Source organism: Cryptotermes secundus, unplaced genomic scaffold (genome assembly GCF_002891405.2).
Source record: "Cryptotermes secundus unplaced genomic scaffold, Csec_1.0 scaffold61, whole genome shotgun sequence".
NCBI classification, from domain to species: Eukaryota; Metazoa; Arthropoda; class Insecta; order Blattodea; family Kalotermitidae; genus Cryptotermes; species Cryptotermes secundus.
This window is the reverse complement of record NW_019741299.1, coordinates 62636-76975: the sequence shown is the minus strand read 5'-3', so window position 1 is coordinate 76975 and position 14340 is coordinate 62636. Positions and strand designations below refer to the sequence as shown.

The 14340-nt window shown below is 41.3% G+C and overlaps 1 protein-coding gene across 1 annotated transcript in view; it reads right to left on the bottom strand.

Moving 5' to 3' along the window:
* LOC111872665 overlaps window positions 1-14340 on the bottom strand; it is a gene marked incomplete at its 5' end in the record, with an annotated part of 44325 nt that overhangs the window by 14692 nt on the left and 15293 nt on the right. The window lies entirely within an intron of this gene.

Here is a 14340-nt window from a genome sequence, read left to right as displayed (position 1 = left end):
TTTTAACCGATGTTTCTGAGGAACATATCGCCTCCATCTTCAGGGCAGTTGAATTGCGTTGCGAATACAGAGAGCAGTAGCTGCAGTGATTTGGAAGTGAAAAGCGCTAGTTTATATATGAAGTAGGCTAGCTTTTCACTTCCCTATCATTTCAGCTACTGCTCTTTGTATTCGCAACGCATTTCAACTGCCCTGAAGATGGAGGCGATATGTTCCTCCGAAACGTCGGTTAAAAACAAGAATACACGGCGCCAGAACCCAGAAGACGACTTTCTTCATAGTCATCGTCGTGAAAACCTCAAAACCTAAATTTTATAGCTGTTCGGTCACCCCTTAAAAGCTGGCCAGCAATCTGGAAGAACATCCTGTTTGCCCTATCCTATATGTAGGCCTAAAGAAAACTGAAATGTGACGATAAAATGCCCTTGGAGTTTGCCGTAAATCCGCGAGGCGCGTCACTTGCCGTTCTTACACACGACTGCCGAACGAAGAGCACGATATCAGATGGCGTTGCTAACGTTCTGGTGCTACAGAGGGCCGGATGGGCATTGCCTATGCCTTTTTTTTGTATGTGCAGTTATTTTCCACAATAAAAATGAGTAACATGTTCGTTCATTAGTACAGGTCGAAGACTGCATCATCTTTTGGTCTTTAGTCATCGAGAGGCGAATTTACGCATGGAAATTTCTAGTGTGTGTGCGTGTGCGCCCTCCGGCATAACTGGAATTATTTAGCAAAGAGAAGAAATTAATACGTGGTACTTACTGAGAAGATGCAGTTCAGTATGTATTATACTGTTTGTTCACATTCTGAGGTACATAACTTTTGAAGTTGAAGCTGTCATTAAAATAAATAACTCCATGGAAGTGAGCCCTTTTTGAGCTCCCCCCCCCTTTTATGGAACACGAATATTTATTTCCTTGGCCAAAGAAATTGCAAAGGAACCAGTCAAATCTTCATTACACTGTTTCGGAATGCATTGGGAGAGACTGAGGAAACCATGAAGAGTTATAGGTAGCCTGTGACTTTATTTTAGGCCGGTATGACTGAAATATCCGAATTGTCGAAAAACGTTTAACGAAAGCCTTTCATATCGAATTGTAAGGAAATCTATCCAACATTATAGACTGTGATTCTATGTTACACACAGACAGACAGACAAACGGACAAATATGACCTGCAAATGTGTGCAAGGAACTGCTGCGTAATATGTGATTAAAAGAATTTGAAGAATTCTTGAGTTATGAGATGACACTGCCTAAGAATTTCGCTTAATTGTCTCGAGACCCTCAAGACTTGTGGAAAAAGCGTTATGAATATGAAAATGCGGATTGTATACTTGTTTGCGACGTTGATTTGAAACGTTTTTTCTTCCAATAAACATATAAAGAATGAACGTGTGTTTTACAAGTCAGATGCTTGCAGAAACTCGTTAAATGCATTCATTTAAACCTTGAGTCAGAGTCAGAGTTACTTTACAAATGACGGTTTACCGCCAATCAGTTCGTCTTGGCGTCAGGCCCCTTGAGGCCCACGACAAGAATTTTTTTTTCCAACTGAACTCTTGCGGTAATTGTCCTTATGTAACATCCTCTCCGACGAGAAGATGGGTTTGTCTCTTATGAATACACTTGACCTTTCGTCAAGTGTATATTTCGCACAGATAATATGTTATCGAAAATTCTTCCTTTTGCACTACACACAAGTCCTCTGTCAGTACAGGCTTTATAGAGCAGATCATGCCTAACTTACATATCTTATGCTTCAACGACAACTTAGTCATTTGAACGCTCGTAAGCTTGACCACCGCCAAGTTTAAGCCTATTACTCTTAAATAATATATGAAAATTCAGTCCGTACCTCACAGGAAATACATTACGTCTCTGCTACAAAGCCCAACCGGTTAATGCTGTTTAGGGAAACAGTCGCTGTTTATTGTGAGAACCATACGGAACACACAGATACACTCTGTGGGCAGAATTCAGAGTTTTAGTGTGTTAAATAAACTATATATATAGTATATATATAAATATATATAGTAACCACGGGGCTTCAAAGGGTTGAAGTATCCGCTGTTTTTTTTATCTGATCTTAGCTGAAGTTGGAATTGTCCGACAGATGGTAGTGAAATTCTCCCATACGACACGTTTAAGCACCGGTCTCACGTCGCAAACAAGCGGATAAAGGTAACTTCTCCATTATGCTTTTATTTTGTTCTCTGCAGAATTATATACCCCCATTTGTCTCTGAGTCTCAAGTAATTTCCTTTCTGTGCTACTTAAGCTAAGTTCTGTAAGGATAGTGCGACTTCTGCCGTACGGTAATTACACACTTCGTGTTGTTACGTGCTGCACTAGCAGTGAGTGCCTTGCTAACAACACGTTACGTCTTATTTCTCTCGCATTCCGGATGTACAAAATGGTTCCACTCTTGTTAAGGAGCACTATCCTTTTGCTCTTGTTGAGAAGAACCTGAAGACATGCTTACGCGTTACTAAGCGACTGGCGACAGCGGCCCGGGTTTGATCCCGGGTCTGGTCAAGTTGGATTTGTGGTGGATAAAGTGGCGCTGGGGCAGGTTTTCTCCGAGTACTTCGGTTTCCCCTGCCAATCTTCATTCCACCAACTGCTCCAAAATCATCCTCGCCTGTCATCTGGGGCTGGTACAGTAGGCCAGAAGTGGCCGCAGTACAAGGGACTTAGTCCCACCCCACTAGCAATATTAAAAAAAAAACAACTGGCGCTGTCGTATTCGTACATGGAAGTTCAACGCCAAACATTACTTATGAACTGAGTCTGCATTTTCTATAATCTGTTTTAATATTATCCTCAAATCTCTGTCTTTAACTCAAGTAGTGCCTCTTAAATATTAGTGTCATCTGGCAAGGATACAGGTACCTCAGCCTTCATTCTGAACTTCCAAAGAGGATTTTTGAGGAAGATTATATTGTAGTTCTTGATTCTTCCACCTCATATGATTTAATCTTCATTTTCACGGAGGTTTCTTAACAAAACTTCTGTTGCGGTTCCTCGCGTCCTCCATCTCAGATTCTTTAATCTGAACTCTCATGACATTAAAAAAACGCCGTGGTTTTAGTCCGCAAGCGAACTACGAGTATACCGACCGAGCGACCGCCGCTTGTCGGCGAAGTTAGTGCCAAATTTAGCGGATAGAGGGTGTCACGTACTCAGCGCAACGGTTCCTCACAGCCGTTAATTTCAGTTTCTTGGACCGGAGTCGCTATTTCCTTGAAATAGCTCCTCAATTATCCTCACGAGGCTGAGTGGACCCCGTTCCAGACCCACTACTTCTCAGAAAATCTGGTAGCGCCGGGAATCGAACCCGGTCCTCTGGATCTGTAGCCAGGAACTCTGACCACTATACCACGGAGACGGTCCTCTCATGGGGTTTCTTAACAAAATTCTATTGTGATTCTTGTTTCCTCTATTTGAGATTCTTCAGTCAGAATCTTCAGAAAGACCTCTTAACTAAAATTCTGTTGTGTTTCTTGTGTCCTCCATTTGAAGTATTTTTTTTCAGCAACTAAGATTGTATCGCGTCTCCAAGGATATAAATTACGTAGTTTTCTTAATTACGTATGTTATTCCTAAAAGACAATCATTAAGGAAAAGTCATGAGAGTGGCGATAATTGTACTCTCAGAAACCCGCACGTTGATAACATAGCATCGAAATATTTGGTTTCATATTGTTTTATCATAGGAATTTTAGAATAAGCATCACCCACGACTTTCTTCTGTGAAAATAGCCGTGCCTCTTCGGCAACATCTTCGACACTCGTGTGATGTGGGTCACAGACTTGCTTACTACGTGCTGGTAGTTCAATGATCTCTATAAAATACTGATCTAATCTGAAGGAGGTAGTTCATGTGTTTATAAAAGACTTAATGGCCGCAGTATTTAAAGTGTAATATAACTTCGGACCCTTGTCGCCGCAACAAACATCGCATGTTTTCCCTCGATCAGTTACCGAACAAAAATTTCAGGCTTGCGAAGTGTAGTGTGTCCCTCCTACCCCATAAGTTCGTGACTCCACCACTTTGTTATTACTCGTACTTATTGCAGGAAATTGGAAGTACGCAATTTGGGCGGCCTCAAATAATGTGAAGTTCGTATCAAATTTCTTGGAAACTGGGCAACTGCTTCGAAAAGGTGGGCTACACAGACGGACACACATTATTTGTTTATTTGTTTGTCAGTAACCCAGAATGACGTGGAATGTTTGGATGATGTTTCTAAATTATTGTCGGGGTTTCCATGGCCTATAATTTTCAAACCGGAAGTATAAAAATAAAATTATTGATAGATTATGAAAGCGTAATGGAAAACGTTTCATTTGGCAACGCTACAGTTGCCGCATTGATATCTGAAAGAAAATATGACGTAATAACTCAAAATGACGACTGTTCAAGAGAAAGCAATGTGTCTACTTTGGTTTTTCGAAATAATGTCTGTTATCAAAACGCAACGTCGTTACAGAACTCAATATTGAAGAGACCCACCTTCAGATAATGCTATCCGACGTTGGTTAAAGCAATTTCAAGAAACCGGTAGTGTTCTGCACCGGAAAGGAGCGGGAAAACCGAGTATTTAGCAGAAAGATGTTGATCGAATCAAGGAAGGGCTTTCTTGAAGACCACAGAAATCAACTAGACGAGTTTCTTTCCAGTTAAGTATACCACAAACGACTGTTTGGAGGGTTGTTCATAACCGCCTTCATCTGCATGTCTACTGTCCACGGAAAAGACGCAATAATTTAGAATCACCCTGTACAGTTACACACAGACAACATCTTGAGCTTGTAGGACTACTTTATTCATAGAGAATAAGAGTAGAAAAGTTATATTTTTCCTAAAGTATAGTACTGAACATGGAGAAAGCTCCAGATGGAATCCTCTGTTAACAGATTATTTGAATTAATTGAATTCATTTGAAAAGACTTTGCAGGAGTGTACACGCATAGGAGTGAGTACACAGTTCATAGTGGGATGTCAGAAGGCAGACACCAATAGGAGGACTTAGACGTAGATATTACGGAATGGTATTGACCGGATTAATCTGGCTCAGGATAGGGACCAGTGGCAGGTTCTTGTGAACACGACAATGAAATTTTCTGTCCCGTAAAATGCTTGGAAATTCTTGAGTAGTTGAGCGGCTCTCGGTTTGTTGGTAGTTAGTCTAGCCTATGTGGGCTAGTGGTTAGAGTTCCTGGCTACAGATCTAGAGGTCTGGGTTCGATTCCCGGCGCTACCAGACTTTCTAAGAAGTAGTGTGTCTGGAACGGTGTCCACTCAGGTATAATTGAGGATCTATTTCAAGGAAATACCGGCTCCAGTCTAAAAAAAAAAAAAACAGAAATTAACGGCTGTGAGGATTCTTTGCGCTGACCACACGACACCCTCTATCCGCTAAAGTTGGCACTAACTTCGCCGACAAACGGCGGTCGCTCAGTCGCTATAGTTCGTTTGCGGACTAAAACAACGGAGTTTGCTTTTGTTCGTTAGACGCTATAGAAGGGGAAATGGGCGTGCTCGATCTACAGTTACACAGCAGGTAAAAGGAGAAGTTGTTACTTATGAGGGATGAGTCAATACACACTCGACTGTCTCACTGTTTAAACTGTTAATGGAAGAAGGGACCACGTTGGGTCCTACCTTTAGTGTTTAAGCTTGCAGAAGGTTTTACGATTTAGAAATCTCGCATTGTGCAGCCGGACGGTCGGGCGTCGTCGTCAGTCACGCGACTCCGACACCGTCATACAAAGTGATTCAGTGCTAAAACCACTTACATCCATTAGCAAAAGTACCCAGTATTCAGCGCAGTGGTAACATTAGTAACCAGAACAAAGAAATCTTTGTGGGCCGAGGGCTTGAACAAGCTGACGTAATAATCCCATTTGCTTTATCAAACTCACTGCCACTTCGCATCATCATTAAACGCGTTTATACGTCATATCACCGCCATCTTCCATATTTCATAATTATTACAATTATTCTTAACGTAAACCGCCATTAAAGTCCAAATTACATAATTTCACAGAACTTCTGGAATCTAAGGGTACGCGGTAGCGTATTTGGTTGAGGCACTATGCTACAAGCCGTAATGTTACGGGTTCGATTCCCAAGGAGGTGACTGGATTTTTTAATTGACCTAATCCTTCCAGCCCCACTATGGCCCTGGGGTCGACTCAGCCTCTAACAGAAATGGCTACCAGGAATCTTCCTGAGGGTTAGGGACAGCCAGCGCGTAAGGCTGACAACCTCACCGACATGTGAGCCGATTTTCTAGAAAATGTGGAAGCCTCGACTTCTCACAACACTCTTGGCCTCCATGGCCTGTTACAAGGATAGCTTTTGCTGGAATCCAAAACATAACTGCAGGATAAACCTTACCGACTCAGAATTATTTATATACAAGGTGTTTCACGACTTTAGGGAATAACTGCAGGAGGCGATTTCCCACGTCTTTGTGCTCAAAAAAGTTCATATAAACATGTGCCCGATTTTGGACGGTTACGGATTTATGACCGTTTTAAACTCAGAATAGAAGGTAACGATTACTGACAATAAACGGAACAAAATAATAAACCAGCATAATACATGATACATTTAAAGTATAAATGTAAAGTTAACTTCGTGAAATTACCTTTAATTTGAGTTTATTGGTGCTTAAAGCTGGTTTTCGAAAATGCCACCGCCGGCCATAACAAAGGCTGCCGCTCGGTTGTGAACCGCGCCGGACATACCAACCCACCACGCCTTAGGTACTTCTCAAGTGTCGAGATAACGAGAACGCGCTGTCTGTAGCTGGCTAAAAATAGCGACCTGCCAGATGACAGACGCGGATCACACGAGGGCGTGTACGGGAATGAAAAAAACCGTCATAACTCCGTAACCGTCCAAAATCGGACACATGTTTATATGAACTTTTTTGATCACAAAGACCTAGGAAATCACCTCCTGCTGTTTTGCCCTAAAGTCGTGAAACACCCTGTATGTTTAATTATTGTTTATTTAACGGCTGTGTCTGAGCCAAGATTATTTCTTATAGTTAATAATCAACAGCAATTTCTTTATAAATTCAATAGAAGACGTGTTTGGACTTGTCACCTATCTTCAGTGCCTCTTGGATCACTGTTTTTCAGTCACTTCCACTGATGTGGTTTGTGACATACCACCTAAGTATTAAAGGGTTCTGACGATGGTGAATATCACTCGGGATTACAGAGTTTTTATACTTTGTCCAACTTCTGATATCGTACAGAACACAACGTTTCGGAAACTGTGTCTGTTTCCATCCTCAGGTGAGGCGGTGGGAGACACCTGTTCTATTGGCTCCGTTCGGAAAATCTAAGCTCAATCATTGGACCAAGTTGGCCAGAACAAGGAGGATGAGATAGGCGGAGCGTGGGAAAGACAAATGAATATGTAACGCTAGAGGCCATTGCGAAGTCACAGAAGTACATAGGAAGATATTATTAAAATTAATTTTTAATTATATAAGGTTGTGGATTGGATTTGTGTGACATGAAATTACGAGATACAATCTGAGAGAAAGTTTTTAGTGAAATATGTAAATACAATCGTGTATATATACTTATATATACTCTGTATATTATATGTCGGGAGATAGGGTTAAGGTCTATGAATCTCATTCTGGTAATTTTCCCTGCAGCACGAAGGTGAATAGGTGGTTCTTGCAGTACACTTAAATCTGGTTCGTAGTGCCCCAGTTCTAAGCCTGCAGCATCATTACGAAATAACCCGAGCAATCCGTACGCACGGAACGACGAGGAAGCCAATCGGAATGTGTTCTCGCTTTGCACGACAATGCTTGACCTCAGCCCGCCCTAAGAAAACCCTTCGGGACATCAATTTGTAGTCCTCAACTCTCCGGCTAAAGTCCGGAACGTACATCTTGGATCTGTTTGTACCTGTAAAGGAGCCTCTCAGAGGTTTCCATTTGCCGACGATGACTAGGAGAAGGAAGTGATGTGTGACTGGCTTCGCACACGGCCCAAAGAAACTTTGTTCTCTCATGAGGATCTGTGGGCAAGTTGCATTGAGAAGCAGGGAGACTGTAGAAAAGCTAACAGGCACTGCCATAGGTCAGGCACGGGTTCTAGTCAATGTCACGTCATGTGGGATTTGTGGGGGACAAAGTGGCACTGTGGCAAATTTTCTCTGGATACGTCGGTTTCCCCTGCCAATTCTCATTCCACTGACTGTTCCACACTCATCATCTGTCATCTGGGGTTGATGCTATAGGCCAATTAATGGCCGACGTACCCCAACCTAAGAAACTAAAAAAAAGAGTATAAAAGCGATACACCTCTTGGCTTCCATGTTAAATTCATAAGTGCAGAAAATTTTTAATCGCTTTCCTTGTACATTTTCTTCCAGTGCCCCTTTTCTACAGGGTGTTCTTGACAATATTATCTTTCGTGGGGTAAAAATAATATATAGCAGGTAAAGAAAACCCGAAACTTATTTGCATGTAAATGAAGTTCTTACGAGTATAGCAATTTTATTTCATGGGAAAAAAATTATCATACTTTAACAGGTTTGTAAATTAATTTAAATAATTCCATCTAGTTTCGAGCAGGTTTATTAATCCACGTTTTTTTTAAAGTTTCCGTTATCCGTTGAATTGATATGTTATCATTTCTTGTTATAAATTATTTACATAAAATATGAACATTCAATACATCTTGATGAGATTGTGTCTGCACGCTTTCTACACTGAAACGTCGCACGAATTTCGATGAAATCCGATACTCGGGATCTGCATTAAGCTTACAACTGTCAGCTTTATTTCCTACAATTTGAATTCGTGCCATGAGCATTACAAATGTCACATCTTATTATATTTGTGATATAGATTTAATTGAAAGAATTATGTATACGAATGGGAGGATAATATTAAAATGAAATATAGTGACAAGGTGTGGACCGGATTCATCTAGTTCAGGATAGCGATTATTGGAGGGCTATTGTGAACACGGTAGTGACTCGGCCGTTTCTATACAATACTCTGAATTTTTTGAGTAGCTGAGCATCTGTTAGCTTTTTAAAAATCTGCCCCGTTCCGCTGAGCTAATTAGTTTGTTAGTTAGTTTTTTTATTGGTAGTGGGACTAAGTCCTTTGTACTGCGGCCACTTCTGGCCTACTGTACCAGCCCCAGTTGATAGGTGAGGGTGATTGTGAAGCAATTGGTGGAATGAAGATTGGCAGGGGAAACCGAAGTACTCGGAGAAAACCTGCCCGAGCGCCACTTTGTCCACCACAAATCCCACATGGCCAGACCCGGGATGGAACCCGGGCCGCCGCGGTGGGAAGCCAGCGACTAATCGCTTGAGCTATGGCACGGCCTTAGTTAGTTAGTTAGCTACGTGTAGGATTATTGATAATTGTGGTAGCAGTTGGTAAGCCTCACAATTGACATTTCAAAGTCGTTCCGCGTTACGCAGTTCCATCTCGTGCTCACAACGTGGCGTGCTGCCAAAGTATATCGACCCATTTCGGCCCGACGTGCGGTACACTACATCAGAAATATTGTGCACATACCGCACTGACAACACCGTGCGCTCATGTTGCTGTTTTGCAACAGGCGGCTGTCACGAATAGCGATACCGTCCCCTTGCAGGCCGGCTCACTGCATCACAACAAACCGCCCATCGCCTTGTTTGGAAATGTGTTGGTTTCCCGTGACTAATTTCACTTAAATGCAAAAAGAGTTCCATCATTCACATTAATTGTTTTATTATAATTTGTGATGAAAATATGAGCATTTGCTGATAATGTCTGTTGTCATTAATATACGATAATTCATTCTGACGTACTTTGTATTTAGTTTATGAAATTCTGTGCTTTCAATAAAACTCATATACCTAGAGTTATTAATTTCTCATTTTATCCGGCCTGTTGAAAGTGCTGAATTACCTAATGTGGCCCACGTTTCGAAAAGTTTGGAGACCCATGGTCTAAGGTATGAACTGTACGAGATGACGTGACGGGAGGTTGGAGAAAACTGCATAATCAGGAGCTTCATAACTTGTACTCTTCTCCAAGTATAATCAGAATAATCAAGTCAACGAGGATGAGGTGGGCAGAGCATGTAGCATGAATTAGGAGAAGAGGAATGCATGTAGGATATTGGTGGGAAAGCCAGAAGGAAAGAGACCACTGAGACGATCAAGGAGTAGGTGTGTGGATAATATTAAAATTGATCTTAGCGAGATAGAATGGGATGGTATAGATTGGATTGACCTGGTGCAGGATGGGGACCATTGGAGGACTCTTGTGAACACGGTTATGAACCTTCGGGTTCCATAAAATGCTGGGTAGTTCTTGAGTAGCTGCACAATTTGCGGCTTCTGAAGAAGGACTAAGCTCTGTGAGTGAGTTAGTGATGTGCCACGTTGGTTAATACTCTCTCGCTGACTTTTCTTTAATGTCTACATGTTTCAGCCTAACCGGCCATCATCAGGTGTTCACTGTAATGCTGCAGGTTCCTTCATCACAACAACCTGTACACCTGATGATGGCCGGTTAGGCCGAAACATGCAGTGACATTAATAAGAGAATGACGAGAGAATATTAACCGACGTTGCACACAGACGGCCAAAAAGCGTAACGCAGTCAGTAGGAAATAGAATTTTCGAGGAGTGGGCAAATACATTTTCTAATCTATATTATATAATTCACTTCTATTTACTATAACGGTACACAGCTGATATGTAAATGTAACAGTTTTTCTGTACTTTTATGCAAGGTAGTACTAAATATTTAAAAGGAAAAATAAACCAACGCAAAGATTTTTCCAGGTTTATTTTGTAAATCCGTATTTCGTGAAAATGTAAAGTAGAAAAAAAACTCCGTGGATTTTAGTTCCCAAGCGAATTATACCGACCGAGCGACCGCCGCTTGTTGGTAGAAATAGTGCAAACTTTTGTGGATAGAGGGTGTCACGTGGTCAGCGGAACGGATCCCCACGGCCTTTAATCTCGGTTTCTAGACTGGAGCCGCTGTTTCCTTGAAATGGCTCCTCAGTTATCCTCACGAGGCTGAGTGGAACCCGTTCCAGACCCACTACTTCTCAGAAGATCTGGTAGCGCCGGGAATCGGACCCGGACCTCTGGGTCCGTAGGCAGGAACTCTAACCACTAGACCACAGAGGAGACCCAAATGTAAAGTATATATTTATATTTAACGTGTTCCAAATGTTTTCCCACTCGATTACTTTTTGTATGCATCTGGGGCTTCACTTTTAAACTGCCACAGTTAAGTACCAAAGTCAAGCTCCATATCCGCTGTTAGACTTTCTGCAGTGTAGAAATGTCCTGATGAAATTTTCTATCGCGCTAGTCACTGACATCCTCAAGATTTTATGGGGTGGGGGATAATTTCAAGTGAGAGTGAAGTAAATGCATCTTCAGTGACACATTGCGTCGAGCAATTCTGCAACCAACTGCCTGTACTTACCGCGCTTTGCGTCTGCCCCTGAAGTAAAGAATGCTTCGCAAACTGTCTCCTTAGTCCCGTCTAGGACTTCATTAGAATTCCTCTCATTCATAATCTCCTTTATCTGAGGATCGACGAAGATCTTTATTTTACTGATATATATCCGCTGATATATGAAAACTTCCATTCCGGTTCATAGCCTTCTCAGAAAATTTCATCGGCAAAACTTAATGTACCGGTTACGATAGCCGAGCAGTCTAAGACGGTGTTCCGCAACCGATGTGCTGCGGCACACCGATGTGCCGTCACAAGGTGTAAGGTGTGACGCGAACTTTTACCTATTGTAAGAAATTAATCGTCGAATTTTATTCTTTTTTGTTTTATCCCAGTTACCGTGTTTCATATGCTTGTATTTTATTCTCAGCCACTGCACTGATTAAATAAGATGATGCTTGTTTATTCTTTATTACATGCCGTGATTTTTTATATACAGTAATGTTGTATTCTAAGAAATTAAACGTAAATTATTTACTCACAGTTGTTGTTGTATCATAGTTTTCATTATTGATATATTTTCATTTTTCTCGTATCTATGCGGCTTCTTTGTTATACTCGTACTTGCCGCATGTTCTGTGTACGTGCTTTTCCCTAAAACGGCAGGGATTAGCAAGGGTTACTCTGTATTTTATTGACATGTCCAGTGACATTGAAGCCATTATGAAGGAGAAAATCAACAGCAGTCAGAAGTTCTCGCTTCACATCGACGAGTCCACGGATATTAGCGGCCAGGCACAACTTCTTGCTTACATTCGATACATCGATGCAGATGTAATTGCAACAAATTTCTTTTTTTGCAAAGAACTTCCCGAACGAGCCACCGCTGAAGAAGTATTTCGTGTCACTAATGAATATGTTACATAATGAGTTAAAATGGAAGGATTGCGTTAGTGTTTGTAGAGACGGGGCCGCTTCTATGAAAGGCCGTGTTAAAGGATTTGTAGCTGAAGTACGCAAAGTAAATCCTAACATACGACGCGATCATTGTCTCATTCGCCGCGAAGCGATTGTTGCTAAGTCTTTGCCATCTTCTCTGAAAGTTGTACTGGACGAAGTAGTAAAAGTCGTGAACCTCATCAAATCGCGGCCCCTAAATTCGCGGCTTTTTCCGTTTTGTGTCGGGAAATGGAATCAGAACACACTACACTCCTACTACATACAGAAGTACGGTGGTTATCACGAGGAAAAGTGTTAACGCGAATATTTGAACTTAATGAGGAGGTACGTCCATTTTTTACTGTTGAGGGGCATGAGTACGCGGATTTATTTGCAGATGATGAATGGGTATGCAAGTTAGCATATGTTCCCGACATTCACTTGAATGAGCCAAACAGAAAGATGCAAGTTAGGAACGAAAATATTCTAACTAAATTTTCTGATATGGCTAAGATACAAGGAATTGTAAATAACCTGAATTTGTGGATACAGAGAATTACAGATGGGTCATTTGAGATGTCCCCGACTGTATGGCCACTTGCTGACAGCAATAAAGTGGTGATGGGCACAATTAAAGAACATTTAGAAATGCTGCAGCAGAAATTCAATAAGTATTTTGGAGAGAATATACGAGATTTCGACTGGGTTCGTGATCCATTCGTTGCGAATTCAGAACATCTTCCGGTTAATATACAAGAGGAACTCGCAGAATTAAAAGAAGACAGAACATTGAAATTAAAACTTCTCGAAGTGCCTTTGGATACGTTTTGGTTGGCAATAAGGAGTGGATACCCGGCTATCTCCGAGATGGCAGTTAATGTGTTATTGCCATTTTCAGCTACATATTTGTGTGAACTGGGCTTCTCGACGTTAACTGAAATTAAGACATCAAAGAGGGAGCGGCTCAAATCCATCGATGAAGAAATGAGACTTGCGTTGTCAACGATTCTACCACGGATCAGTCGCCTGTGCGTAGCTACGCAGGCTAAGGTATTACATTGAAGGCATGAGTAGAATTACTGTATTTACTTTAATAGTAATAGAAGCGTATTTTCTACATTCTACAGTGAATTAAAGTTCATTAATTGTTAACAAATGCACGAGTCGATTTCTGTTTAATGATATTAAAATAACAGTATAATAATATTATGCGGTCACGGTAGCCGAGCGCTATAAGGCATGCACTGTCTTCGCTCGCTCGGAAGCCGGGATCGTGGGTTCGAATCGCACTCAGGGCATGGATGTTTGTGTGCGTTTTTCTGTGTTTGTGTACAGGTAGAGGCCTGGCGGCGAGCTGATCACTCGCCCAAGGAATCCTACCGTATGTGTAAGATCTAGAAAAACCGAAGTGAACGGAGTTCATGGAGGTAGGCCTAGGCCCACTGGGACTGTAGTGCCAAGGAAAAAATTAAATATTATTATAGTAATAAGTTGATCACTTTACGTGTTTATATTAATTGTCTGATATCATGCGTTTTTGAGGGGAATAATATTTTGGTGTGCCGTGTTGAGTCATGGATACTTCATGGTGTGCCGCGAGTAGAAAAAGGTTGCGGAACACTGGTCTAAGGTACAAAGACAAAAACAACACCTTCCCGTGTGACTATTTGAGTTTTATCACTTGAAAACTCATCACCCTTACATGTTTCGATCCTTACGGATCATCCTCAGAGAGCATCAATACTTTTTCCGGAAACTACTATTACAATAGGTGTTAAATTATATACATACACATATAATATCTGAAATACACAATGTACGCAATGTTCAACGTTTCACAGTCACAGCAGCCTTCCAGGTATTAAAATTTTTTAAGTTTTTTTAAAAACTTTGTTGTTTAAGATTAAAATTTTATAAACTATGCA